This window comes from Trichosurus vulpecula, chromosome 9 (assembly GCF_011100635.1).
Source record: "Trichosurus vulpecula isolate mTriVul1 chromosome 9, mTriVul1.pri, whole genome shotgun sequence".
Taxonomy (NCBI): Eukaryota; Metazoa; Chordata; class Mammalia; order Diprotodontia; family Phalangeridae; genus Trichosurus; species Trichosurus vulpecula.
This window is the reverse complement of record NC_050581.1, coordinates 48,839,839-48,867,260: the sequence shown is the minus strand read 5'-3', so window position 1 is coordinate 48,867,260 and position 27,422 is coordinate 48,839,839. Positions and strand designations below refer to the sequence as shown.

Here is a 27,422-nt window from a genome sequence, read left to right as displayed (position 1 = left end):
TTATTTGTAAAGTGCTTCACAAAGCTTAAAACACTCTATAAATGCTAGCTGTTGTTTATTATTATTATTATTTAGAATCAAAAGAGTTAAGTTCAAATCTTGACTCTGCCACTGACCGCCTATGTAAACACTTTCCTTCTCTGGAAGGGAAATAAGAGTGGCTAACATCTGTATAAGACATTCGATCCTCACAACAACCCTGCGAAGCAGGTGTGGTTATTAACCCCATCTACAGACGAGGAAACTGAGACAGAGAATTAATCAATTCTCCCAAGGTTACATATCTAGTGAGTGTTTGGGGCAAAATTCCAACTCCGGTCTTTCTGACTCCAAGTTCAGTGGTCTAGCTGCTCTGCCACCTAGACCCCTCAAGCCTCTTGTTCTACTCAATTCTGTAATCTGTGGGTTAAATTGCGTTGTGAGCAAAGTAGCATACCATTCCCCCTTCAGTTTGACTGTCCGCTCTCTGCACTGGGAACCTTCTTCCCAATATACTGAAGTCTCCACTGCAGTAAAGGTTGGCTTGAATGGCTTATAGGTAGTCAAATGGAGCTCAGAGGCAGCTCAGATTTGCTTTCCTCTATTTTGACACCTGGACACTGAGGCAGGAAAGACGACCTCCAGATTCCCCTTATGCCTCTCAGCTCCACCCTGGGGCAGGAAAGAAGTTGCCAAAGGGATAACTTCCAAATTCAGTCTAGCCCTTCCGGTTGACATCTGGCAGCCCTGGGAAGCCATGATCCTCCAGCTAATGACTGCCAGCTGATTTCAAGACTGAAAGTGGTAATTAAGGGTACTCTCTACTACTGTTGTAGTATAGCTGTCAGCTGAGGATCTCCCCGTAATTAAGTCTCCTGGCCTATCCACACCCCAGCCCTTCACTAGAGCCCCAGAAGAAACCAAGTAGTTCACTCTCTTTGTTGGGGGCAGAGGTGAGGAGTTAGAGAGATTCTCACTGTCAAGGGTCAGGCGAGAGTCAAATGTGGGGTGCTCCCCATTCATATACCTTCGAATAACTATCATTCTGGGAACACCACTTAGCAGATTTCAAATAATCCCTTAGACACCAGGCTCACCCAGGTTAATAGCTCCTCTTTTCCCAAAAGTGACAATATCGAGAAAATCTGCTAATGGACTTGGCCCCGACTTACTCCAGAAGACCACAAGACCTTCCCTTCTTTCCTCACCCTCTTTCACAATTACTGGCACCAGAAAAGTTTGAGAGCAGGTGGCGACTTGCCAACAAGGGCCTAAATACTCACAGAACCTGATTAAGAGGATCATGGGGCCAAGATTGGCACCAGCTCCAAGCTGTGAGGAAGTACCAGCTTTAGTGGAGTTAAGTAGTGGGCATCGAATATAATTATCACACAGGAGGGGAGGAGACCGGGATGAGGTCAGTGGGGAAATCTTTTATCAGGCTGAGTTTAGGATTCCGTGCATCAGTGAGCTTTTATTAGGCATGTACTCTGTGGTGGCAACTGTGTTGTCTGTTGGGGATACAAAAATGAAACGATTCTTGCCCTCAAAGGCCTTCCATTCTGTCAGAGGAGACAATACATACACATACAACTATATACTAGATATATACAAAACACGTACAATGTACTTTTGGGGTACAGGGAAGACACTACCAAATAGAGGGATCAGCCCCAAATCCTCAAGTGGGAGATGATGAAGGAAATTAAGGTGTCAAAGAGGCAGAGGTAAGAGTGTGGGCACTTCAAGAGGTAGAGAATGCAAAGCCAGAGACAAGAGATACAGTCATTATGAGTGAAGAACAGCAAGACCTGTTTAGCTGTACAGTATGTGACATAAAACAATGTATTTCCTATAACAGGCAGGAAGCAGCAGAGCCAGAATTCAAACACGAGTCCTAAGACTCCAGGTCCAGCATTTTGCCATAGAACTACTTCTTGTCTCTGGACTACAGTTCCTCCCTCAATATAACGAGAGGTTAAACTAGATGACCTCTAAGGCCCCTACTATGTCCAACATTCTTTGATTCTACACTTTCAGATACTATTACCCTGGGGACATGTTCTTCTTTCTGAGGGAAGGAGGGAGGGAAGAAACACCAAAGGGACTTAGCTCTCCTGTGTCTACACTGGGAACTTGGGACTGGAGACTTTCATTCTGAACTGGGTACAGAGCAGTGTCCTAGACAGTAGAGACTGTATAAAGAGGTGTAAGACAGACCCTGCCCTCAAGGAGCTTATGATTGAATTGTCCTTGCTTTGTTCTGAAGACCAGGGGCTGAACCAGATGACTTCTTAGGAATCGGCCCCTTCCAGTTCTGGGATGTTATATTTCCTCTCTGGAACCTCACCAAAAAGTCCTTGTGCCTTCCACATCTGGAGCAATGAAGAACATTTGCAGCTATGAGAAGCCTGGGAAAATCCTGTAGCCTGGGGAACAGCAAGTCTTTGGCAAACCCCATAGACATGTATGTTGGGAAAGAAAAGTATTCGTGCTCTCTCTCTCTCTCTCTCTCTCTCTCTCTCTCTCTCTCTCTCTCTCTCTCTCTCACACACACACACACACACACACACACACACACACACACACATTCACATTTGCCTCTCTCATCTCTCTCTACCCTTCTCCCACCCCTCTTGGGAGTATTTAAAATTCCAAGAATCTGAGTTGCTTCCAAGCAGTGAAGGGCTGGTATCACAGAGTCCGGGGAAAGCTGGAGAGCTTGAATAATGATTATAGTCAGTATTATCTGCTTGGAAAACTGTAGTGGGAATCCCGGTGGCTTACCATGGGGCAGCCACTCAGAGTGTGAATCTGGAGTAGGGATTCTTAACCTGAGGTATGTGAATTCACTTTTTTCCTTTCATATTTTGATATGATGGGCCTTAATTTCCTTAGTAATCCTATGTATTTTATTTTGTGCATTTAAACATTATTCTAAGGAGTCCATAGGCTTTACTAGACTGCCAAAGGGGGCCATGACCCCTTTTAACCCAAAGTTAAGAAGAATCCCTGCTCCAAAGCATACCAAAGCAGGAATAGAGTACACTGGAAAGATTTGTGACTTCAAAATCAAAGGAGCTAAGTTCAATTCCCAACTATAATGTTTATTTCCTGTGTGAACTTGGGCAAGTGGCTCAAAATCTTGGCTCCTCAGTTTGCTCATCTGTGAAATGGCCTCTGAGGTCCCTTTTACTGCTAGATCCTTGTAATATCCTATAAAAAGCTTGGTAGTCTGATGATTTTTAACATCCTATCTTATAATCTGGTTGAAGAGAGAAGTTTTACACATAGGAAAAATGATCTCCACAGTCCAAAGTGATCCATTAGCTGGTATATAGCAGATGTTTATTAAATATTTCTTTGATCTCTCCCTCCTGAAATTTCCTTAGAACACTTTGGATCTCTCCCTACCATAGTATACACATCTATTTTCACGCCCTCTTTTCCCTTCCCCCAATTCCTATCTCCAGGTAGCTGTTTAAGAACAGAGCCATTATGTGTGTATGTTGTTTACATGTGTACATATATGTGCATAAACATGCACGCACACACGTGTATATATGCATACTTGTGGGGGTATATATGTGTCTGCATGTGTACATGTATACACATAAACATGCATATACACATACACATGTATATGTGTGTGTGTATGTATGTATATATATATATATATATATATTATACATACACACGCAGACCTTGCACAGAATAGGCACTCAACAAATGTCTTTGGAAACATTAAAAATGAAGCCAAATGCTGCATAATTGTGATGAACAATCTTGGCGTAGAAAAGAGATGGAAACTCCTTCATCCTTGTCATAGAAAGGGTGCAGATAAAGAGTGCCAAAAATGCAGACACAGTCATCCATTGGTTAGTTTTGCTTAATTGTTTTTCTGCTTTGCAAAGGAAGGGCATATAGATTAAGATCTAGAGAGAGAATGGAGCTTAGAGGTCATCTAGTCCAAGCCCCTATTTTTACAGATGAGGAAACTGAGGGCCAGAGAGGTTAAGTGACTTGCATAAGATCATATAAGCAATTAGTGAAGAACTGACATTCTGTCTCCAAATATAATTCTCTTTCTATTATATAATATTACATTTAGGGGTTGGTGTCGGCGTTGGTGTTGGTGATGGGGATGGAGGTGGCAGTGTTGTATGTGTTTGGGGCAAGGGGAAGGATGAAGTTGATGTAACTGAAAAATAATGACGTAAAAACAAAAGACATCCAAAATATATGTAAGTTTTTTTATTAAAATCTGCTGAATGAAATTGAACCAAAGAACAGCAAAGGTAGTATATTAGTGTGTGGCAGATTGAGTGCCATACAAATACATAAGAGGAGATGAATGAGGGCTAGAATAGTTAGAGATGAGTCATTTGGGTTGTGTTTCTCCATGAGAATCAGGTCCAGTAGGGTCACCCAAATCAACACCCACCTGACAGGAATCCCTGAGCATCAGAGACCCCAAGATAGACAGCTCCAGCTAACCTAACCTTAAGATCTAATAACTGGGTAACTAGGAAGACAAGTACACAAGATGGGAAAGAAGCAGGAGTGGACCTGGGGAATCCAGGTTTTTGTTCAGTTGTTTTCAGTCCTGTCTGACTCTTTGACCCCATTTGGAATTTTCTTGGCAGAGATACTGGAACAGTCTGCCATTTCCTTCTCCACCTCAGAAAACTGAGGCAAACAAGGTTAAGTGACTTGCCCAGCATCACACAGCTCGTAAGTATCTGAGGCCGGATTCGAACTCAGGAAGATGAGTCTTCCTGACTCCAGGCCCAGCGCCCTATCACTGTGCTACCTAGCTGCCAGACATCTGCCCACCAGGAAGCTGCCTGAATGACTCTTCTTTGGAGAACTAGGAAGTGCCCGGAGGCAAGCTGTACATGATAGCAAAGTCATAGGATCATACACTTAGAGCTAGAAGTGACCTCAAACACCATCTAAAACAGAGGTGTTAAACATTTGGCCCTCAGGCCACATGAGGCACTCAACACTCTTGAATGTGGCTGAGGAAGATTAAAATATAACTAGGAAATAGTTAACAAAATAAATAAAAGCATAATAAAATAGAGATAGTATTCCATTTTAAATTTAAGAATTAATTTAAACTTTAATTTTAATTGTGACCCACAATGTGTGTGGATTATGTGCAGATTAATGACCCCTGTTTCTACTTGAGTTTGACACCACTAATCTAAAGAACCATCTCTGACATCTTAATGAGTCCATGGATAGATTTCAAAGGGTCTATGACCTTCGATGGGAAAAATTACATCTTTATTTTCACTAACCTCTAACCGAAGTTTAGCATTTCCTTCCGTTATGTAGAAGTAGTACTCTGAGGAGTCCAAAAGCTTTGCCAGACTGCTAAGGAATCCATGAAACAAAACAGGTTAAGAATTCCTGGTCTGGTCCAACCCACTGATTTAGAGATGAGGGAATAGAGGCCCAAAGAGGTTATGTGATTTATCCAAAGTTAAAAAGATACTACATGGCAGAGCCCTGATTCAAACCCAGGCCCTCTCCCTCTCCCATACATAACACTATTCCAACTCAGAAAATCCATCAATGCCTCTCTGCTTCCCTAATTATGGAATCAATGATCAAAATGAAGCCTCGGAGCTAGGTACGGCAGCCCTGCCTGTGGCCCCTTCTGCCGGGGAGGCTGAAACTGGTAGATTGCTTTACTTTGGGAGTTCTTAGCTACAGTTTTTGTTGGTTTGTTGATGCTGTTTGTCCTTTATTTTTTAAGAGGACCGATGACATTAAGGATGATGTCTTGACTCCTGGGTGAATCGGATTTAAGTGAGGCAAAGTTGCACAAAGTTCAAAGTATAGTGGCAAGACAAAAGTCAAGATGGCTGGCATTGGTCCGGGATGCAGTGCATGACCTTGATGTCTTCATAGTTTGACCAAGCTCCACAGCACCTGCTTCCTCTGCCTCCATGGCCACAGGAACAAATTGTTCTCATGTGCCCATTCCACTGAGGGAAGTCTTTTCGTGCTTCACTAGACATTCTCCTAATTCACCAATCAGTTTGAGGCCTGTCTGTCACACTCAACCTCATTTAGCCTGTCTGCAAAGACAGTTTAGCAGTAGTAGGGCTAAAGCTGATTCACCGTATTAAGTCCAGGACCAATATGGTGAACCTTTAGGAGTGGAGGACCATTAGGCTGCCCAAGAAGGAATAAGTCAACCCAAATAAGAAAAACAGAGCAGGTTAAAGTTTCCATGCTGACCAGTATTGGGATTGGTCTATGAGTGGTCACTGTACTTTCATTGTGGGTGAGAAGACCAGGTAGCAAAACAAAACAAATGCAAAAAGAAATTCAGCCCTTGGGAGAACCATAGAGTGTTATACCTGACAGAGACCTTGGAGGTCACACAATTCAATCTTATTATTTTGCAAATGAGGAAACTGTCCAAGATCTCATAGCTAGTGAATGACAGAGCAGGACTAGAACCCAGGTCCCTTGACTCTCTGTCATTCTCTAACCCAAGAGCGAATTCAGTGCCAGTAAATTCAGGTCATGGCAGGCCAGCGAGGGGAATGTTTTTTTGCAGAAGGGATGCTTTCCAGTAGCTGTCAACTCATACTCTGTTAGTAAAATGAAATTGGCTCCCAATAGGCTTCTACCAGGCCTCTTGGTACCGTTGGAACGGAACCACATTCTTCTCTTTTGCTGAGTTTAAAGGAAAGTTAAGGAAGGGAAGGCATTGCACCCCTCTCTTACCCAGTGTTCCGAGCGACAATGTGATAGTGCCACTGACAACAAGAAACTCAAAGCTGAGGACAAGTACAAGCCCTAGTATATACCACATTCCTCCTCCTTGTTCCAGAGGAAAATTTTCCTGGCCCTCCGGGAATGAGGCCCCAGGCAAAACTGACACTGCCCATTCTTCTTGAGTTCTGACTTCTCTTTGGGACTGATCCAGCTGTTTGAGGGATGGGTGGCAGCTGCTCCAGCACAAGACTCTCTCTGATCCCTTCCAGTTCAATCCCCACCCTCCTCTCCGCTCTCTCCTTCATACACAGATTCTACTGACTTGGTAACTCTACCCCAGGGACTCCACTGAAAAGAGCAGAGTCTTAGGCCCTGGAATGCTACCCTATACCAATCTCCAGGTCTCATTCATTCATTTAAAAAGCAATTATTAGGCACTGGCTTTGTGCTAGGTGCTGGGAATACAAATAGAAAACGTTCCTACCTTTGAAGAACCTGAGTCAACTGTCAGCTGGTAAGGGTGGGGGGAGGGGAGACAAAAGGTAGACAGAGGAATCAATAGAAAATACAGAAGAATTGGGGGAGGGAGGGCAGTAGTAACTAGGGCATCTGGAAAGGCCTCATTTAGGAGATGGAAAGTGACAAGCTTCAAAGGAAGTGAGGTATTCCAATAGACCAATGTGATAACAGACCACATTTCATGCATGGGGGACAGGCTATACAAAGACAGAGACAAAAGGAAGAGGGTCCAGTACAGAATGTGACCAGTTTGGTCAGAATTTAGAGAATAAAAAAGAGGGTAATACAGAGTCAGTCTGGGCAGGTGGATTGGAGCCAGATAATGAATCACTTCAAATGCCAAAGAGAATTTGTATCTTATTTTAGAGGCCATAGGAAGGCCATGCAGTCTCTTGCTAATACAAAATGTGCTGCTATGAGTATTTTGGTACATATGAGGACTTGCTGTCCTCGATGGCCAGAGGATAGATGCCTAAAAGTGGAATCTCTGGGTCAAAGGGCATGGACTTTTCTGTCACTCTCTTAGCATAATTCCAAATTGCTTTCCAGAATGACTGGACCAATTCACGGCTCCACCAACAGCATAGTAGTGTGTACATCTTTCCACAAGCCCCCTCCAACATGGATAGGGTCCTTCTTTTAGTCATCTCTGCCAATGAATTAGTCGTCAGGTAAAACTATTTGGATTTCTCTTATTCAGTCACATACAGAGGGCAGGGCAGTGGGAGCAGTCCACAACTGTGAGGGCCATAAGGGGTTACACTGGGGAGAGAAGGCCTCAAGGAAAGTCAGAAAAGGAACCACCTTCCCAGCAGGGCTCTGGTGAAAACAGCAAGAATGAATTACCCAACCTGGGGCAGGTGTGGCAGGAAAAATGTGCCTCTCCTACAGCAGGGTCCTAGCATCGGGGAGAAGCCAGAGCCTTTTCCCCAAAACTGGGAGAAGAGAGAGGGCAGCAGCAACCTAGGTGGAGTCACTACTTCTAAGATCCAGTTGTAAGAATTTCTGTTAATGGGCACCTCCCTGTAGTTTGAGGAGCTTCTTTGGGATTGGGGGAGAGGAGAGAGAAAGGAACTACCCTGAGGCATTATATTAATGTAATTTGAAAGTATTAGTCCATTTTTTCCTTTTCTTGTTTTTTACTGGCAAGATTATATACACAAAATTCAACAAAAAGAAAAGTTTCATTGCTTGCATTTCTTCTCTGGTCATTATTATTATTTGTTTCATTTCATAATAATTACTGAAAATAATTTTGTCATATAGAGGAGGGGGATGTTAAAAATGATGCATTCTGGGTGTCAAGTAGGCTAGGTTTCCCACTGCTCTCATTAATGATTCTGAACATTCTTTCATGTGGTTGTTTTCTATTTCAAAAGAGTTTTCAGTTCCTCTTTGGAGAACTTTTGCTCCTGCTCTCTGACCACTCCATTGGACCCAAATCCTTCTAGCACAGTATTCAAGAGCAATGGTGAAGGAGATACCAGGGCCAGTCTATTTAGTCCAGGCAGCAACCCAAGATGGGAGGATCGCACCCCAAAGTTCCACCTCTAGGGAGGGCTAATAAATTGGGTGTCAATTTTCCTACCACCCTCAGTTCCTAGTGGGTAAAGCCACTAGACTTGGAGTCAAGACCTGAGTTCAAATTCTTACTAGCTGTACGACCCTAGGCAATTCATCTAACCTCTCTTCTGCCTCAGTTTCCTTATTTGTAAACCGAGGACAATAATACCTCACAGGGTGGTTGTAAGGGTCAACGGAAATCACTAATATAAAGTGCTTTGCAAACCTTAAAACTGGATATAAATTATATTATTAGAATTATCCTCACTATTGTTATTAATCACCATTATCCTATAGTGATTAGAAGTTGCATAAAACGCCCAGCCTATGTCTGTTATATATCCACTGTCTGCTTAGTTTTAGACCATGAGGAAATGATGAAAGAAGGAACTGAGGATAGAGATTGGGCCAAATCTTAAAGTTTGGGTCCTTGGTCTTCAAATTTGCCCAGAATCTTCGCCATTAGTCCAGCGGGTCACAGATGGTGTCAAGAGCCCCACATCTCCCTGCTATTTGGCGCCTTGGCATGAGAGGTTTTTCAGAAGCAGTGCCACTCCAGCTCAGAGATGAAGCTGCCCAGGACAGCGGTACGTTCTCTGACGTTGAGCTATCAGGAGTTGAGGATGGGTAGTATTCTCACTATGCTCCGTGCTTTAATGCACTAGCATTTTAATTTACTTTTCATTTATCTGCATATATGTTCTATCCCAACTAGCTCTTTGACAAACCAGGCCTGTTGGAAAGATAAATGAATTTTGCATCAGAGGCCCTGAATTCAAAGCCCAGCTGTGTGTCCTTGCAGCTGCCTAACCTTTTCTGTTTCAGTTTCTTCATTTGTAAAAGCGAGGAGGTTGGACCTGATGTTTTCTAAAGTCCCTCTGAGTTCTAGATCTTTCTTACATTTTATTTAGCTTTAGAACTCTCTCAGCATCCTATAGATATATAATATAGATAGACAGATAGATAGATATAGATAGATAGATAGATAGATAGATAGATAGATAGATAGATAATGTACAGGTCATCATGTGCTATAATATAAAGTACTCCAAAAATAGAGTCAGAAGGAAGGACGCAAATGTTTATGAAGCGCCTACTACGTGCCAGGCACTGTGCTAAGTGCTTTACTAATATCTCAGATCCTTACAACAACACTACGAGGAAGGTGCTATTATTATCCTCATTGTACGTTTGGGGAGACTGAGGCAGGCAGAAATTAAGTGACTTGCACGGGGTCACACAGCTAGTAAGTGTTTGAGGCCAAATCTAAACTCAGGTCTTCCTGACTCCTGGCCCAGTGTTTTATTCGATATGCCCCTGGCTTCCCAGAAGACCTGGGTTCAAGTCTTAGTTCCACTACTAACCAAATATGTGGCCATGAGCAAACCATCTAACATCCTTGAGACTCCTTTTCCCTCCCTGGTAAAATGATGATAACAACACCCCCACTATTTAATTTACAGGATCGTTTTCAGGAAAGCACTTTGTAAACCACCAAGTGACATATCAGAGGGAAGCAGTACGGGGTAGGTGGCAGCTTGCTGAATTAGGAATGAGAGGGTCTGAGTTCAAATCTCATTTCTGTCACTTGTTCTCTTCCTGACCTTGGACAAATCATATTATCTGGCTTGTTTCCTCGTCTCTAAAAGGAGGAGGTTGAACTAAATGGCCTTGAATGTCTGCAAAGTACTTCGTATAGCTTATCTCATTTAATCTTTACATCTACCTTTGAGGATGATGTCATGATTACCCCCCTTTTACAGATGAGGAAACTGAGGCCAAAAGCGGTTAAATGACTCCCAGGGTCACAGAGCAAAGTAAGTATCTGAGGAAGGATTTGAACTCAGTTCTCCCTGTCTCCGAGTTCTCCATTCTATCCCACCGCACCACCTCCTTACCTCAAAGTCTATGATCCTCCGATCATAACAGGTAATTAATAGTACTAGTAGATGAAAGAGTACTGGATATGAAGTGAGAAGATCTGAATTCAAATCCTGCATTTGATACTTACTTTATGACCTTGGGAAATTCACTAAACCTCGGTTTCCTCAACTTTAAAATGAGATTAATAGAATTTGCCCTACCTACCCCGTAGGGTGCAGTAAAGAAAATATTCTGTGAATATCAAAGCTTTATAGAAATATGCGCAGCTATTATTCTTATCTGTTGAATGAATGGATGATTACATAAGAAACACACATCGGACACATAGAACATGCAGACACACGCACGTACTTAGAGCAGGAAGGAGCTAGGGCTCGCTCTTGAGTTAAGAGAAGTCATTTCAGGTGTAATTTATCAATATTTAAAGAGCGTGTACGTGGAAGAATGGCTCTACCAATTAACGACATTGATAAACTTGGGCAGATCACTTAGACGCTCCACGCCTCGGTGTCCTCATCTGTAGAATGAGGGCGTTGGATAAATGACCTCTCTGGTCCCGATCTATGATTCTATGGTGAGACTTTCAAGTGGTTCCAAAAAGCAGAACTGAATCCAAGGGGTAGAAGATACAGGAAGGTAATTTTTAGCTCAGTATGAGAGAAGATTTCCTACACAAAATAATAAACAATAATAATACTGAACATTTCTATACCACTTACTATGTGCCAGGCACCGTCCTTTGCACTTAACAATTATCTCATCTGAAGCTCACAAAATCCCTGGGAACTATGTCTATTATCTCCATTTTGCCGCCTTTCAGTCACATCTGATTCTTAGTGACCCCAACTGGGGTTTTCTTGGCAAAGACACTGGAGTGGTTTGCCTTTTCCTTCTCCAGCTCATTTTACAGATGAGGAAACTGAGGCAAACAGAGGTTAAGTGACTTTCCCAGGGTTGCACAGCTAGCATCTGAGACCAGATTTGAACCCTTCCTGACTCCAGGTCTGGCATTTCATCTACCACACCACCTAGCTGCCCCTATACACAAATAGGACAATGTAAATGGAAAAAAACCACCACCATGACAAAAATCAAAACTGAACTCTAAGGAATTTAAACAGCCAAGCTTGGTCCTGAAGAAGAGATGTGAGGATGCGTCTCTCTTCCTTCTTTGCAGATGGGAGGGACTATGGAGATATAACGCAGCAGATGCTGTCAGACTTGACTAAAAGGTGGATTAATTTTGCTATACTGCTCTCCCCCCCTCCACCCTGTCTCTTTTATTCTATGTTATACAAAATGGTTCTCTGGCTGGGGAAGTAGGGCTATATTGGTAAAAGAAGGTGATAGAATGGAAGACATGATATTTTACATATACTATATATTATAACTATATTATACATATTATAAATACATATTATACTTTATATAATGTATATTATATATTATAAATATGTAATATAAATATTTTATGTATATTATAAATATATTAAGTGTATACATATTATAAATATATGATACAACATTAAACATAATTTTAAAATTTAAGAGTTCCCAATCACTGGAGGTATTCAATCAGAAACTGGATGAATACTGCTTGCTCAGAATTTTTAAATAATGTTTGTTGGATTGGATTGAAATGGGACATTGTCAAAGGTATTCATGGAATCCTTGGGAAGTTGGATTAAATGTCTTCTAAGTTCTCTTAATTCTAAGATTCGATGTTACTAGGTACAAACACAAGTACACACCCTAGGTTGAGCTCATTACTATACTTTTTTCATAATCTTGTCACTGGATCACAGATTAAGAACTAGAAGAGACCTTGGAGATCATTTAGTCCATTTCACGGATGAAGAAACTGAGACCAACAGGGTTTAAATGTGTTTCCCAAAGTTAAAGTGATGGTAAATAACAGAACCAAGAACCAATACTCTTCCCACTACCCCACAATATCTCCTGACCCTATTTCCTACCAGTCCAGTACAAGCTGCCTGGTAGCCATTGTGGTTCTTCTTCCTTCTCACCTAATTGTTCTTCCAGTGCCACTTGGTGGTCCCAAGGCCTTTGAGGAAGAAAGGAGTCTAACTGTTCTATATCACTTTCTTGGCCCTACCAGGTCAAGGTGCCTAATACATGCAATGAGATAAGGGTTTTTACCCTTTTATTATGCAATGAAGCCACTGGGTAATCTGGTGAAACAGATGGATGTTTTCTCAGTATAATGTTTTTCAAATGCATAGGATTACAATGTTGAGTACTTTTATTGAAATATAGTTATCCCTTCCACATTGTTGGGGTTAGGCCATGTAAAACTTTTTGGTCCTCCTGTCATACTAGAGAAGAACTCTGAATTTTTTCTTTTTCCTTTATGAGGTGTTTACAGTACCTTATCGTAAAATTTGGGCTAATATCATATAATATTACACATGTGGTTTATGCATTTCTGAGTTTCTAAACTTTTTCAGTGACATCTGCTGGCCTTTGCATGTCATCTGTGGCTTCCCCCCATGAAACTCCCCCAAAATTCCCATTTTATTTCTTATGCCAACCTGCCATATTGAAACCACGATGGGGAAAGTCGTGATGGAAAAGGTATAACTGTGCATTCACCAAACTGTATGAAAAACAAATTCACGGACTCAGCATTTAGTAAATTCTTGGCCTGAGACTTTCTCCTTTCTGCCATAGGGCCATATGCAGACTGGGGAGAAGGCAGTGGGTGTATTTGAAAAGAGTGTCTATCCAAGAGGCTTCTTGAGTAATAGTTAGATCCTGTTAGTCAAATCAAACCCAGGCTTTATTGGTGCAATGGGGGAGCTCCATTGCCTGGGAAAATCCCTTACTTTGTCCCTGGTTTCAGTCACCAAAAAAGCTACTTCCTCCAAACCTCAATCATTGGAAGTGAATCCTCCCAAGGAGCATGAGAATAAAGATTTAGTTTCCTAAAGTCTTACTATTCTTGGTGGGGAGGGGCCTTTTAAAAAGTCATCTACATGTTGTTGAGTCATTTTTTAGTTGCGTCTGAGTCTTCATGACCTCATTTGGAGTTTTCTTGGCAAAGATACTGGAATGGTTTGTCATTTTCTTCTCCAGCTCATTTTACAGATGAGGAAACTGAGGCAAACAGGGTTAAGTGACTTGCCCAGGGTCACACAGCTTGTCAGTGTCTGAGGCCAGATTTGAATTCAGGAAGATAAGTCTTCCTGACTCCAGGCCCAGCACTGTATCTATTGTGCTACGCCCATCTCCTACATCCTTTTGTCTTAAGGTAGAAATACACATATTCTTGACAGCCACAAAATAATTTACTTGCCCAAATCTCTCTCACAGGTTTCTAAGTCTCCATCCTACCTTCAAGCAAGCATTCCATAGCATGCCTTAGCTATCTTATCAGTGCTAAGAACAGTCTCTACCAGGAAGTTCTTCTTTAGGTCTAACATAAGTCCCTCAAATCACAGCTTCAGGGTATCTTTTCTTGTCTAATTAATTTCTTTCCAAGTAGAGAAACTAATTCATGAACAAAATTCATTTTCAACCAGATCAAAAGCTATTCCCAAACATTCGACTAGCATTTATTTCCAAGGCTTCAGACCTCACATCAGAGTCTTCAAGAGGCAACCTTACCAGATCAGGCTCTTACCACTGTGGTTTGTGTTCAAACCAGTACTACTGGCCCATTTCCACTTTTAAGATGGGCGGGGTGGGGGGAGTGGAGGGGCAGGGTCTGCTTATCCATCTGCTCTTCCATATGTCATTCAGCTTTGTTTGCCAGATTCAGCTAAGATTACCTGTCCCCCAATGGTTGTGGTTTTAACCACTTACAGAGTTCAAGACAAGCATTTACGAGTCAGATCCCTTTTATGTGCTTCATGTTCCCACCCCTCTACTGGGCAGCTAGATGGTACAGTGGCCAGGCCTGGAGTCAGGAAGACCTGAGTTCAAATCTGGCCTCAGTTGCTTACTAGCTATTTGCCCCGGCCAAATCAAGTCACTTAACCCTGTTTGCCTGTTTCCTCATCTGTAAAATGAACTGGAGAAGAAAATGGCAAACCACTCCAGTATCTCTGCCAAGTAAACCCCAGATGGGGTCACAAACTGTCAAACATGACTGAAAGGACTGAACAACAACAGCATCGTTAACCCCTCTCACCTCATATTAGGAACACAGAAAATTGTTGCTCTTTTCAAACATATTTTCAAGAAAACCGTACAAGAAATTTAGCTCACAAATACCTTAACACACACAAATTCAAGGCCATGAAAAACGTCTCCTCCAGGACTGACTACAGTAAAATTTTGGTATTATATTTGTTGCGAGTGTTCCTACCTTCAGCCATGTTTTCTAAAAAGATCGTTCACGACGCAGTTTGTGATCCCTAGATGAGTATGGGTCTTAAAAGTTTCTTTCTTAGGGAAATCTACTCAAACTTAGGCTGACACTCCTTGAGGACCGGACCTCTGTCCCTCACAGCATCTGCCACAATGTTTAGGCTCTTGGTCAGTATTTGTCGAATGAATGAATATTAATGTCAAATGGACAGGCACACAGGATTTGATCATTTCAGATTATCAATTGACATCAAAGCTTGACAGATATCACATTTGCCCCCCCCCTTTTTTTTTTTAAAGAAATGAGGCTAAAAGCCTTTTGATATGGACATTTGCTCTTTTGCCCAGGGAACAAAGCAGATCTGCCTTCTCTTAACACTCATCTCCACAGTGACAGATCAGATGATCAAAGAATCATAGATTTAGGGTTGGAGAGGACCTTAGAGATCATCTCTTCCACCCTGCTTCTCAAATCACAGATGAGTCATGAGTTATCTCAAGGCGATTTGCCCAAGGTCACACAGGTAAGTGTCAGAGCCAGGATTCACACCCAAGATTTCTGAATTTACATCCAGGATTCTTTACATAGCACATCTCATAAAATCAAAACTCCCATTCTTTGGTGACCAAGTTTGATACCTGGGACTATTCCATGTCTCTAGAAGGTAAGGAAGACAAAGGCCCCTCCTCACCCTTCCGGTCTTTGTAACTCTGGAGCCATCCAAGCTTCTAAAGGGTTGACATCATCTCAACTTTTCTGCCATTAGCTGCCTCCCCCACATTTCCCTGAAAGACCAACCAACCAGAGCTTCCTCAGATAGTTGCAGGAACCCTGGCCAGGGAAGACTTGGCATGGGAAAGGGGCAATGGATGTCCCAGCCAAGACTGCCTCTTCTTGACAGTTAAGGAAGGCGAAAGGCAGGGTGGTACAGTAGAAAGAACACAGGCTCTTTCAGAGGACCTGGGTTCAACTCTAGCCTCTGATACTCCCAGTATGACCTTAAGCAAGTCATCCTACTGCCTTTGGACCTCAGCTTTCTCATCTGTAAAATGGAGATTATAATACTTCTACTGGAAACCTCCATGGAGTTGCTGTGGGGCAAGAGTTTTGAAATCTTAAGAGTGGTATAGAAACAGGAATTATTTATGATCGCCACCCAGAAGTGGCCAGGCCCTGCTACCCTTGTTATTCTCACCCCCCAAGAGGGCAAACAAGGGTAACATTCCATTCCTCCCAGGTTACCTCTGGCATAGGTCCCCATTGCCTAATTGGGGAGTTCCCTCTCCCCCCACCTGCTGCCCCTAAATCTCTGACTTGCCCGGCCTTGAGTTGCTTCAGGGTTATGAGGATAGCTGCTCTCTGACACTGCCTGGGATCTCATTTTCCTTCCCCTCCCCCAGTTTCTCCAGACTTGAGTGAATGGGGGAGAGGAGAAGGAGAGAGTGCACCCAAAACATGTGAGACAATAAAGGTTGCCTGAGGTCCCCAAGCAAACAATCAAACGACCATTTACTTAGCATCTAAGAAGTCAGGAACACAAAGACAAAATTGAAACAATTCCTGCCCTCAAGAGGCTTACACTTCATAGGGAAATACAATCTGTACCTATACAGGTAAAAACAAAATATGCTAAAAATGTGATCTGAGATTTAGAGCTGGAAGGGGCCCTAGATGCCATTCGGTTCAAACCCTTCACTCTGCAGCTGAGAATTCTGAGGCTCAAAGTCCTTCAGTGATTTGCCAGGTAACACAACTAAAGTGAAAAGCAAGACTTGTATACATGTTTTCCTGGTTCCAAGTCCAGAACTCTGCTACACTAGGGGTTCTTAACCTTGTTAGACTCAGAGTTGTTGTTTGTTGTTGTCATTACAGTCACATCCACCTCTTCATTGACTATGGTAGGGGAGGAAGGAGTTCTTGGCAAAGATACTAGAGTGGTTTGCCATTTCCTTCTCCAGCTCTTTTTACAGATGAGGAAACTTAGGCAAACATAGGTTAAGTGACTTGCCCAGGGTCACACAGCTAGTAAGTATCTAAGGACAGTTTTGAATTCAGGAAGATGTGTCTTCTTGACTCTAGGCCCTGCACTCTATCCACTATGCCATCTAGCACATAAAATAAAATCTGCAGGCTTATAAAGAAAATTATATTGAAATGTAATTATATATATACATATATGTATGTATATATATACATATATGTATGTATGTATGTATGTGTGTATGTATATATATATATATGTAGAGCAAAGCACACAGATCCCAGGTTACAAGCCCTTGCTGATTACATCTAAATGGGGGTGGCGGTAAGGATGAGGGAAGGACTGGGACAATCAGGAAAAGCTTCAGAAAGAAGGTAGAACTGGACCTGAATCTTGAAAGAGGGGTTCTAAGAACCCATTGGAGACCAAGTCCCCAATTACTTAGTTCCCTAGTGTTGAAAGCAGAGTTAGAGGTCTAGAAGGATCAGAAGTGGTTATCCCAAAGGCAAAGACATTCTCTTTACCCTGCTTGGAGCAGCAGAGAAAAGGAGAAAGGCAGCCAGCTGCAGGAGGAATCAGGAAGGCCCCCAAAATGGAACAACAACAATGCCTTGGTTACCCACACTCATGCCCTCCACCCTACAGGTATCAGATTACCAACCATAATACTCCCTGGGTGGTAGCTCAGGCTGGCGTATTTTTAGACTCCCCCCCCCACTAACCTCTCCACTTCACTTGTTCCTAACGAGAGCCAGATGCCTCCTCCTCCTCTCGCTGCATTTAACATTTCCCTCCACAGTCCAACCTAATTGCACAGCCCCGGCTCCAGAGTGGTGTTTAGATAAGTCCTGAGGGGAGCCAGCTGCCCCCCACACACCCGGCCCCCCTGCCCCAGGGCTCCCCTCCCCTGTTCCCCTCTTGCTTTGCAGGAGCTCCAACCACATCCTTAAATGGGCCTCCAGCTCCATCTATGCTGCTGGATGCATGTTACTCCGTTCCAGGGGCTATTGCCAATGCCTATATCCCTGGCTATCCTTTAAACCAAAGGTGTTCTTAACTGGGGAGGTAGGGGTGGGGGTAAGATGGATCCCCAAGTGTTCCGTGGTTATATTTCAGGAATCCATGAACAAGGGCGAGAAAAAAATTACACCTTTATTTCAACATAATTTCCTTTGTAACCTTGTATATTTTATTTTATGCATTTGACAACATTAAATTACGCGTTAACAATGAATGATGCATTAAAACATTTCTTTTTTTTTTCATTAGAACATTTTTAAGAAGGGGTCTATATGTTTCACCAGGTCCATGACACAAAAAAGTTTAAACCCAACTGTCTGCCCTGAACTCTTACCCCCCCAACAGATGTACCCTGAACCCCAGTTCCACCTCCTCAGACCCCTGCATTCTGACTCCCAGATCCCTGACTCTCCATCACTAGGTGAGTATTTCTAGGCTGATACTGCTGCCCTGTCATTCTCTATGGCCAAAAAATGTGTCAGTCTGAAATCCTAACCCCAAATTGAACCTAAAACTACTGCTAGATTCTTTATAGCCTGTTGTAGGGGAGGGAACACTGGGCACACCCACAAGTTGTATGCTGGCAAACACAGAAACAGACCATACATATATCCAATTGACTATCCAGATGCCAAGGTTGGGAAAGATGATGTAAAGAACTGCCCCATTGACTCTCAAAATTCCCAAAGGACCCAGAAATCCAAGTCATTTCTAGCTAGCTTTAATGTAGTTTGTCCTGGCCATCTTCCCTCCTTAGTCATGTCTAACTTGACTTAATGTGAAAATGAGAGATCTTCTCTATGCTTACACGAACAGGGTTTATGGAGGTGAAGCAACCAGGATAGCTCTGAGGATGTATAGGGGAGCCTGGCTAGGGTGAAAAACTGGTCCTGGGGGATCTTCAAATTAGATAATCCATCAGGAAATAACAGAGAATTCATACTCAAAGGCATATATATCTATGTGTATATATGGATTGATATGAATATATGGATCTAAGTGTACATACATGTGGGGTTTGTTGGTTTGCTTTTGTCCCAACCTGTGATTTCATTGGTTTAGGCCAGGAGTTTTCAGACTTTTCAGTCCCAGAACCTCTTGATATTCTTAAATTTTATTGAGGATGTCCCAAAGATCTTTGTTCACATGGGTTATATCTATAGATATTTACCATATTTGAAATTTAAAAGCCTTAATATTATTATGAAAATATTTTTGACCTTGTAGGGCCCTGAAAGAGTCTTAGGGACTCCCAGGGATCCCTGGACCACACTTTGAGAATTCCTGGTGCAGAAAACTCTCTGTAAGACAACTCCCTCTACCAGTGCAGGTCAACAACTGGCCCACAAATTACTTGGAGAATTGCCTAGACCAGTGAAAGGTTAAATAACTTGCCCAGGGTCACACAGAAAATACTCATCAGAGGCAGACCTTGAACCCAGATCTTTCTGACTAGACTACACCTCATATATATATATATATATATCTTATGTCCACACACAGATGTATGTGTGTGTATATAAATATATATATATATATATGTGTGTGTGTGTGTGTATATACCAGAACAGGTATCCAAATGCTGTCCAAAATGTGCCTTGTCCCACAAGCATAGACATTTACAGAAATGCTTTAGTAAATGAAGCCGAGCTACCGCAGAGCTCTCACTAAAATGGCAAATCAAAATATATTGGCTATTGTTTCAGTAAAAACCTAAAATTAGACAGCTCTGTACTAGAATATAGCTATTGTATATCTCCTATGTACACCTATATCATTTATATGTAAGAATACATGCACACATGTGTCTACGTATATATGTGTGTATACACACACACACACACTCACACACACACACACACACACACACACACTCAGGTATGTTGAAGTCAGCTCAGACTTACTTGGGATAGCCAATTGTTAACCTTTCAGTGTGAGCATTTGTACTTCAGAATTCCGCAAAGGCAACAAATCATAGTTTAATAAGCAATTATTTTGTTGAGTGTCTAGGCTTAAGGAAGTGATAGAAAAATTGTTAATAATGCAATGTTTACAAGTGTAGTATGTATGCTTTTTACCCCATAGACCCAATTGTTAAACGTTTACCAGCCTACTCCTACTTCTCCTCCTTGTGGTACATGAGGGAGAAATAAGTAAAGCATTTCCTTCCAATATAAATGTTAGTTGGTATTTACTGTTACTATTACATATTAAGAGGGAGGCAACCTGAATTTGTACAATGTGCTGCAGAAGTTTTCTGTAGCCAGCAATTATCCACTGTGTTGATGTGGGGCAGCCCTCCAGGAAAGGATTAACTAGGGGAAGGTTTAAGAAATAGAGCAAATTACCTGAATGAGATGGGCAGGTTAAGGGCCCCTTCCTCCCTGGGCTGGACCAGCATTTGCCTGAGCTCTGACCTCTTCCCATTTCAATTTCCATTTCTTGGCCTTACCCTTTTCCTCTAGCTTCTCCCTTACTCCACCCCAGAAAATGTCTCCAGTGAGTACAACACAAAAGCCATTACCAGTGTTTTCAAATGCACCCCAGGCTTCTCTCCTTCTGTGACCTGGAGTATCTTCTTGACCAGGTCTCCTCCCACTCTCCTCCTTCCCTGTGGGGTGGGGCTGTCACAGGAGGCAGAGAAAGAATAGGCTAGACTGCATAACGTCTTCCTACCCGCTGGCCTTCCTGAGCCTTATGCCAGCCACAGCTCCAACAAAAAGGTGCCTGGCCCCACAGTTTGCTGGGAGCACCCAATACTGCTCTACATCTCTCAGAAGAGCCGCTCCATCTGCAGCCCCCAATCTTGCCCTGACTCTTGTCAACTACTTCAACCCTCCTAAGCCCTCCAAAAAAAAGCAAAAAACAAAAAAACAGGGCTCTCTGTCCCTTCCTAAGCTCCATTTTGTCTTCTCAGCTAGAGGCCAAATCCCCAAGAGAAAGCACCGGCCTAACCCCTCCCTTTCCCTCAACCACTCAGGATTCCATATTCTACATACACTCCCCCTCCTGACCTCTCAACCATGCCTGAGCTTCTAAGAAGCTCTCCAAAGCTCAACATCCAGACCAAGGTGGGTGGGAAGACTACAGAAACAACTAGGACCCCTTGCTCTCTGCCAGTCCCATATAAATATTCCCCACCTAACAGGTCAGGGCAGCAGCAGGGTAGTATTTTTCTCCTTGTGAAGCTAAAAGCCGCGGCACAGACAGTGCTTTCTGCCTCAACCCAAGCGGGGAAGGTGCTAAGTAGAGTCTCCCTTCCCTGCAGTCCTCCACAATCCACACGACAGAGACAGATCGCTGGATTAGCCAGTCACCTTACGGATTCCTCTGCTTTGCTCCTGGGAGAAAGGAATTGCCAACGGGTCTGTGCTCAATTCTGTTACTCTCAAAGTGGGGCCTTCTCTGAATGCCTTTCTGTACCTAAAGAGATTGCGGGTTCACAGAAGCCCAACGTCTCAACACTGGGAGCTTAGCCGCTTTCTGCCTGCGCTCTTTTTTGCATCCATTTTATAGTTTTATGCTCAAGTCGTCCGAACATAAATGTACCCCTGCTCTAGGATGTAAGAAACGGCTAGAGCCCCTAGGTTCTGATGTCCCTTCTCAGAGTCTCATGGGTGGGATTATCCGCCCTCTCTACAGAACGGAACGTAATAAATGTCCGTTGAGTAGCACTTCGGTGCAACCTACTTACAAGTAAGTGTAAGTCGGACCCTACCAAGGTGGATAAGGTAAGAAGTGGATTTCAGGGGGTGTCCCTTCCCCAAATTCAATCCCTAATTCATCCATTTTCTCAACCCTTTTCCTTCTAGGCTCGAAGCCAGGGGAGGCAGGGCTGCACCCCGCCAACCCTCTTCCACCCTTACCCCCCACCCAGACCCAACCGTAAGGTTTCATCCCGCTGGGGGGCGCTGCCGGGCCGCGATTCTGACCCGGGTGGGCTAGGGCAGCACTGTCAGACCTAAAGGCATCGGAGCGTCTGGCGGCCCACCTAGCTGCAGGCACTCATCCAGGGGGACGCGGCATAGCTGGAGAGGGCCTGATCCTCCAGCCTGCACATCCGCGACGTGTGGGTGACCAACGGAGGAACGGGGCAGGCAGAGCAGTAGGAGCTGTCCCGGCTCTTTCTTTCCCAAACTTTTCCCGCCCTCACCGGCGCTGGAGAATGAGGCGCCCCGGGAAGGAGGGGTTAGCGGGTGGATGGAAGATTGCAGAAAGACGTGTAAGAGGTCCCAATTGCAGCGGGGGAAAGGTGACAGGGCCGGGGCGGAGGGCGCTGGCTCCAGGAGGGCAGCGAGTAGAGAAGCGGCTGCGCAGCAAGAGCCGAATCCTGCCCTGCTACGCCCCCTACTCCCAAGTCAATCCTAGAAACCTCCTTCCTCAAGCTTAGGTGGCCCCTCTAACTGCTGGGGTGGGGGGGTCCATGCATCCCCTCTCTGCCTCTCCACTTCTCTCCCTCTGTGCACCCCCAGCCCCCGGATTCCCCATCCTCAATGCGCCGCCCCCCTCGCCACCCCTGTCCTGGGCCACTACTCACTGAGGGGCCGGCGGGGCTGGCAGCGGGATGGGCCAGGACGGGCTGGAACTGGAGGCGAGGCCGCCGGGCTGTTTTGAAGCTCTGGGGTTGGGACTCTCTTCTCTCCCTCCCTTCTCCTCCTCCTCCTCAACCTCCTCCTCCTCCTCCTCGGGTGGTGAGGAACCTCCTCCCCCATCCCACCCAACCCCACCCCTCTTCTCCCCTCCCCTCCCCTCCTCCTGTCCCCAATCCCGCCTCCCGGGGCGATGATGTCAAGAGCGGGGAGACTGGGCGTGTGGGAGAGAGCAGAGAAGGAAACACCCTAAGAAGCAGATGGGGAAGGGGCCGGCAGCACCCCACCCCGACGACCCTCCTCTCCTCTCTTCGGCCCACCTGGAGCTCCCAGAAACTCTGTCAAAGTTGGGAACTAAATCGGTAGTGGGAGTGGCTAGGCCCGGGGTGATTTGGGGATGGCTAGCGAGCTTCCCTGAGCTTGTTCACAGTCCGCCTCCATCTGCTAGCTCCCTAAGAAGTTTTCTAACCCCGTCACCTCCCTAGCTTCTTCGCAGAACTTGGGATCTAGCTTCGGGCAGTGGTAGAGCCAGAGGGAGTGTGTGGGAGGAGGGAAAAGACTAAGGAGGGTAGAGAAAGGAAAGGAAAACTTTGCAAAATGGGAGGGCGTAGTTTTTAACTTCGGGTCACCGTGGCAGCGGATGCCTGGCCATATCTACACCTTCTCCTAACCCCCAAGCGCTGTCCGCTCCCTTAGTCCTCCTTTTGGTTCTTGATAGGGGTGAGAGACTTGGATGTGATTTGGGTGACAGGGAGTAATTCGCCCAGCTTTCCCAGGTTCTGCCACTGACTTGCTGTGTGAGCTTTCTCAATCACTTTATTTCTTTGGGCCTCAGTTTCCTCCTTTGTAACATCAGAGGGTTGTGGGGTAGGTATCCCCCAGATTTCCCTTCCAACTTTGACAATCTTTGTTTCTACTAATCATTTTTTTTTTAAGCGGGGCTGAAGGGGTAGTCTACTAGTGCCTTTGGGCACAGACTGAGCTCCGGAAACCAGGGAGGTGGGGAGTGTGGAAATATGTGAGAACGGAGAACGGGAAAGCAACCCAGCTGCAAGCAAAGGCCAGATGTGCCGCACATCAGGCGCCAGCGCAGCTGTCTGCCGTGTGCCTGCATTCAACCCCTGGTCTGTATGATGAAGAGAAGAAAGCCTGAGGGAATAGAAAAGCCTACGGAGTGGAATTGGGAACTGAAGCAGGTTGTACAGGAATCATCTAGTTGGTACAATTTCTTCATTTTACCTATGAGGAAAGTGAGGCCCAGAGATATTTAAGTGACTGGTCCAAGCAAGTTAGTGGCAGAGCTGGGACTCAGACTGAGGTATTTTGATCTCTAGTCCAGTGCTTTTCCAGAGATGAGAATGAGTGTCCAGCCTCCACCATGGTGATGGCTTCCTTCTCCTCTGAGCTCCAGCAAGCCCTGATTGTATGTACTCTTGGCTAGTGATACCTTAGCAGCCTTAGAACTTTGGGCCTAAAAATGGCATATACCCTTAGGCAAGTAAACTGGGACAGTGTCATACCTTTTTGTATCTCAGATGTTCAAAGATATCCTAATGTAGATGATTATGATAGAATTGAGACCTTAAGGAGGTATGTGGGGAGAGCTAGGAGAATGGAGCGAGAAAAGGGAGAAATGAAGGAAAAGCTGCTTCGGATGTCAAAAAGTTGCCAAGAAAAAGGCTCTCAGATCAAGGACAGAAGGAAAGGAAGAGATGGGAGCAGGCAGCAACAAACACCAACCTCTCTGACTCCAAACTCCTCTTGAAGGCTACAAGGAAAGTGCGTATCAAATGGCTGTGCCTAGAGTCAGGGTTCAAATCCTGCTTCTCATATTTACTAGCCACATGGATAAAGACAAGTCATTTACCTTTTCTCAGTCTCAGTTTCTGTAAAATGAGGATAATGATAGCACCTACCTCATAGGACTGTTGTGAGGATGGAATGAGGTCATATTTGTTAAGGACTCTTGCAAGCTAGATCACCCTGAAAGCATCTGAGGCAGGATTTGAATTCACCTCTTGCTATTCCCAAGTAGAACACTCTAGCCATTGTGTCCCCTGGCTGCCTATAAAAAGGAAGTAGGGAATGTTCAGAAGACAAAATAACAGTATATCACAGCAGGAAGGAGCCTCAGAAATTATCTCGTCTAACCCCATCATTCATAGAGTCTGGGGTCTAGAGGTATTAAGCGATTTACTCAAGATTACATGTCTAATAAATGGCAAACCTGGCACTTTAAACTAGGTCTTCTGACTCCAAGCATATATGTATATGTATGCACACATATACACATGCACATGTGTATGTATAGGTACACGCACATGTATGTTACATATACACACATGTGTATTCTGTATATATGCATTTACATGTGTATATATGCCTTGCATGTATGTAGGTATACACATGTACATGTGTATCGTGTGTGTGCACATATATGTGTATACATACCCATGTATACGTATATGTTGGTATTATGGATTGCAACCATGTCTACCATGTCAACCATTCTAACAAATTATCTCTATTTAGGTCATTAAGCTATAGGAGCCACAGGGTTAAACTAGTGTAGTGGTTCTTAGATTCTCACTAAATACTCTCAGTGGAGTTTCCCATCTCCCATATCTGTCACAGGCTCTATTGCCCCAGATCTCTTCCCAGCCCAGCTATTGAGATTGCAAGGAGTTGGCATGCTGCTATGTGTATTATCAACTCCACAAGGGATTTTTTAAACGGCAAACATTTCTTCAAATCATTCAGAAACTGTCTATGACAAAGGATCCAGATGCTGAAAAAAGGCAATATGACATTGGAAGAGGAGTTTAAAATCCTGGGTTCCATTCCCAACTCAGTCAGAAAAAGTTCCCTTTTTCCATTTTCTCATCTGTAATATCCCTTAAGCTTCCCAAGTATGTGATTCTACCAATAAGGGAGATGTCGCTCCTCTTCCTTTTTTTCTCTTGAAGGAAAGCTAGGTCATTCTTTTTTGAAAATTTACTTTAAAAAAAAATCCATTTTCTCTTCCCTCACTGAAAAAGAAAGAAAAACAAAACCCTTGTAACAAATATGAATAATCCAGCAAAACAAATTCCCATGCTGTCCAAGTCCAAAAAATGTATGTCTCAATCCGCACCCTCAGTCCACTGCCTCTCTTCAGGGGTTATGTCTATGTTTCATGATGGGTCCTCTGGACTAAGAAAATCCTTGCACTGATCAGAGTTCTTTAAGTCTTTCACAGTTACAATTACAATGTAGTTGCTTAAATTGTTCTCCTGGTTCTCCTCACTTCACTCTGTATCAGTTCATATAAGTCTTCCCAGGTTTCACTGACATTATCCCTTTTAGATGATCATTTTTAAAAGATGAGCAAGGTAGAGGAACAAAAGGCTTTGAATAGTGCCACCACCACCACCACTACTCCAGACGTATTCAAAGTGGTCTAGTGGGTAAAGAATTGGATTCAAATCCTACCTCAGATATTTACCAGTTCTATGGTTCTGGGAAGTTCACTTGATCTCCCTGAGCCTATTTCCTCATCTTTACAACTATGCATTTGAACTAGATAACTTCTAAGTTGCTTTCCAGTTCTAAATCTGTGATCCTATGAAACTGCCCCTCCCCCTCTACTTTGTGGGTCACCCTGACATTGGCAGAGTTTAGGGGCTTAATTAACTTCTCCTGAAAACAAACTGTCCCCAAGCACACCTATTAAGAAAATAGGCCCCCTTTGAAACTTATCTGGGTGTCTCAAGCAGGTGAGGGAAACACAGAAAGGCTTGTGTTTAAATAAAGATGCAGGATATGTTGGTAGATTTAGTCATTATATTAGTTTTGCTGAACTGCTTTGTTTTTCCTCTTTTGTTTCTATTCTTTGGTTCAAAGAATGAATCATGGTGGGGGTGGGGGGAGAAGATATATTCAGAAATGAAGGTGATGTAAAAAACAAGTTATCCATAATTTTTTTTTAAGATTCAAAGAATAGGGTATCAGTTTGAAATTCTCCCTTCCTCCCACCCCTTCTAGCTGCTGTTCAGCATGCTACCACAGCTGTAAAAGTATAAACTTGGAAAACCCAGCCAGTCCTGTCTGGAGGGGCCAAGAAAAATCTGCAAACCCAGATCCCACTGGCCTCTTTGAGATATTTTCCACATTGTTCTCTCCCTGTTCCCCCCACCTACACAAATTTGAGAAGTGAGAATCATTTCCAAGGGAGGAAACTCGAGTTTGATGTTAGGCTGCATGGTGCCTAAAACCTAGACCTCTCCAATTTCCCTTTAGGGATCATTTCAGTGGATTATAGGATCAGAGATTTAGAACTGGAAGAGATATTAGAAGGCATCTGATAAAACTCCTTCATTTTTATTGATTGGGAAACTAAGGCCCAGAGAGGTTAAGTAGTTAGCCAAACATATAGGTAGTAAGTGAAAAACCTGAGTTTGAAATGCAGGCCCTCTGACTCCAAATCCACACTGTACCAGATGTGGACTCTTTCCATTGTACTGTATGTAGATTCCAGGGCTTCACTTTTCCTGCCTCTTTCTTGGCTCTGATTGTATGACACAATCATATCAAGCTTGCTATCAAAAGTAGTAATAATCATTATTAACATCAAAAGTCATATCATTATTAACAGTAATAGCTATCATTTAAATCATCAGAACTATACTCTGTAAGCCTTTATCAATGCTTAACAGTAACCCATTAAAGAATATCCTTCTGCCCAATCCCCACTACCCCTCCTGAACTCTCGGGCCTCCTTTGAAGACACTGTCTGCATGTAAACCCCCCAAATTTAAGCCAATTTAAGTAAATA

The 27,422-nt window shown here is 43.6% G+C and overlaps 1 protein-coding gene across 1 annotated transcript in view; it reads right to left on the bottom strand.

The window, feature by feature from the left end:
• The window catches only part of EMP2 (epithelial membrane protein 2), a 64,097-nt gene extending 41,399 nt beyond the window's left edge, over window positions 1-22,698 (bottom strand). The window contains exon 1 of the mRNA XM_036738478.1: window positions 22,558-22,698. The gene's annotated coding sequence lies outside the window, so the exon portion shown is untranslated. The remainder of the gene's footprint in view (window positions 1-22,557) is intronic.
• Window positions 22,699-27,422: the final 4,724 nt, after the last annotated feature.